The sequence below is a fragment of the Heterocephalus glaber genome, unplaced genomic scaffold (genome assembly GCF_053883595.1).
Source record: "Heterocephalus glaber isolate CG9 unplaced genomic scaffold, H.glaber_assembly_v1.0 deba00001531, whole genome shotgun sequence".
NCBI lineage: Eukaryota > Metazoa > Chordata > Mammalia > Rodentia > Bathyergidae > Heterocephalus > Heterocephalus glaber.
In genome coordinates, this window is record NW_028258329.1 from 3241242 (window position 1) to 3244412 (window position 3171).

General features: G+C 41.6%; 1 pseudogene; it reads left to right on the top strand.

Annotated features, from left to right (window-relative positions):
- Positions 1–1265: 1265 nt before the first annotated feature.
- On the top strand, positions 1266–2021 carry LOC101720439 (polyadenylate-binding protein 2 pseudogene; annotated as a pseudogene).
- Positions 2022–3171: the final 1150 nt, after the last annotated feature.

A 3171-nucleotide genomic window follows, 5' to 3' on the forward strand; every position in this document is an offset into this window, starting at 1 on the left:
GGGTGGAAAACAATACTCCATGCAACAGGAACCCCCAAAAAAGCAGGAGTAGCTATCCTCTTGGCAGATCAAGTGGGTTTCAAACCAACACTGATTAAGAGAGACAAAGAAGGACACTACATCCTTGTAATGGGAACAATCTAACAGGAAGAGATGACAACAATAAATATCTATGCACCAAACACTAGTGCACCCAACTATATAAAACAAATACTAACGGACATGAAAAGTCATATGTGCACTAATACAATTGTAGTGGGGGACCTCAAGACCCTACTGTCACAAATAGATAGATCAACTAGACAAAAAATAAGTAATGAAATACTAGAACTCAATCGAACTCTTGAACAAATGAACTTAATAGATGTTTACAGAGTCTTCCACCCCACAAAATCAGAATACACATTCTTCTCAGCTGCACATGGGTCATTCTCCAAAATAGACCACATACTCACACATAGAACATGTTTAAGTAAGTGCAAAGGAATTGAAGTTATCCCCTGTATATTATCAGACCATAGTGCGATGAAATTGGAGATCCATAGCAAAAGAAACTGGAAAATTTTCATAAACATGTGGAAATTGAACAACACACTTCTGAATAACCACTGGGTCACACAGGAAATTAAAGAAGGAATCAGACAGTTCCTTCAATTAAATGAAAATACAACATATCGGAATCTATGGGTCACAATGAAAGCAGTCTTATGAGGGAAATTCATAGCAGTGAATACTCATATTAGGAAAACAGAATGAGCCCAATTAAACAACCTGATGCTGAACCTCAACCTTCTAGAAAAAGAAGAGCAGGACAACCCCAAAGCTCATACAAGGGAGGAAATTATAAAGATCAGAGGAGAAATCAATGCAATGGAGACTAAGAGAATGATACAAAAAAATTAATGAAGCCAAGAGTTGGTTCTTTGAAAGAATAAACAAAATTGACAAACCCTTAGCCAACCTTATCAGAAAAAGGAAAGAAAAGGCCCAAATCCGTGCAATTAGGAAGGAAAAGGGTGAAATTACAGCAGACCCAGAAGAAATCCAGTGGATCATCTATACCTACTTCGAGATCCTACATGCCAATAAGATGGAAAACACAGAAGAAATGGACAGATTCCTAGATATATATGAATTACAAAAATTGGATGAGGACGACCTAAAAATTCTAAACAACCCAATATCAATCAATTAAATTGAAAATGTAATTAAAAACTTATCAACTGGGGCCGGGTAAGGGTCGGGCCCGCCAGTGGAGTCGGGTGTCATGGGTGTCTAGAGTCATTGTGGGGAAGGAGCTGGAAGCCGTCAAAGCTCAAGTCAGGGAGATGGAGGAAGCTGAGAAGCTAAAAGAGTTGCAGAATGAGATAGAGAAGCAGATGAATATGAGTCCACCTCCAGGCAATGCTGGTCCAGTGATCATGTCTATTGAAGAGAGAATGGAGACTGATGCTCGTTCCATCTATGTGGGCAATGTGGACTATGGTGCAACAGCAGAAGAGCTAGAAGCTCACTTTCATGGCTGTGGTTCAGTCAACTGTGTCACCATACTTTGTGACAAATTTAGTGGCCATCCCAAAGGGTTTGCATATATGAAGTTCTCAGACAAAGAGTCAGTGAGGACTTCCCTGGCCTTAGATGAGTCCCTATTTAGAGGAAGACAAATCAAAGTGATCCCAAAATGAACCAATAGACCAGGCATCAGCACAACAGATCGAGGTTTCCCACATGCCCGCTATTGTGCCTGGACCAACTACAACAGTTCCCGCTCTCAATTCTACAGTGGTTTTAACAGCAGGCCCCAAGATCGTGTCTACAGGGGATGAGCTAGAGCGACATCATGGTATTCCCCTTACTAAAAAAAGTGTGTATTAGGAGGAGAGTGAGGAAAAAAAGGAAAGAAGGAAAAAAAAAAGAATTTAAAAAAAAAGAAAAACAGAAGATGACCTTGATGGAAAAAATACATATTTTTTTTAAAAGATACACGGTGGAAAGGGGGGAGAATCCCATAACTAACTGCTGAGGAGGGACCTGCTTGGAGGAGTAGGGGAAGGCCCAGGGGGCTGCTCATTCACTCTGGGGATTTGCCATGGACGCTTCTCAACTGTGCAAGCTGCGGCCCATGTATCCCTGCCCTACTTCACCCCTTTGAGGGCTGCTCAAGGGTAGGTGGGCATGGGTGATAGGAGGGTATTTTTTTACCCAGGGCTCTGGAAGGACACCAAACTGATCTGCTTGTTACCTTCCCTCCATCTTCTCCCCGCCTTTCAAAGTCCCCTCCCGCCTGCTCCTGGCCTGTCAGGTTTACCACCTACCCCAACCGACTTTCGGCTCCCTGCCCTCCAGATTGCCTGGTGATCTATTTTGTCTCCTTTTGTGTTTCTTTTTCTGTTTTGAGTGTCTTTCTTTGCAGTTTTCTATAGCCGGAAGATCTCCGTTCCACTTCCAGCGGCTCCAGTATAAATTCCCCTTCCGCCTGGGGAAATGCACTGCCTTGTTTGGGGGGTGGGGGGTTGTTTCTCAGTTTTTTGTTTTGTTGGGGTTTTTTTCTTTGCCTTTTTTCCCCTTTTATTTGGAAGGAATGGGGGGAAGTGGGAACAGGGAGGTGGGAGGTGGATTTTGTTTATTCTTTTAGCTCATTTCCAGGGGGAGGGAATTTTTTTTAAATATGTGTCATGAATAAAGTTGTTTTTGAAAAAAAAACAACTTATCAACTAAGAAAAGCCTGGGCCCTGATGGCTTCAGTGCTGAATTCTACAAGACATTTAGAGAGGAACTACTGCCACTACAGTTTAAACTCTTCAATGAAACTGAAAAGGAAGCAATACTCCCAAATTCATTCCTGGAAGCAAGCATCACCTTGATCCCCAAAGCAGAGAAAGACCCAACTGAAAAGGAGGACTATAGGCCAATCTCACTAATGAACATAGATGCAAAAATCCTTAATAAGATACTCACAAATAGAATGCAGAAGATCATCAAGAAGATTACACACCCTGATAAAGTGGGATTCATCCCAGGGATGGAGGGATGGTTCAATATATGCAAATCAATCAGTGTAATACACTATATCAATAGGGCCAAGGGCAAAAACCATATGATTATCTCCATAGATGCAGAAAAAGCATTTGACAAAATCCAACATGCATTTATGATAAAAACCCTATAAAA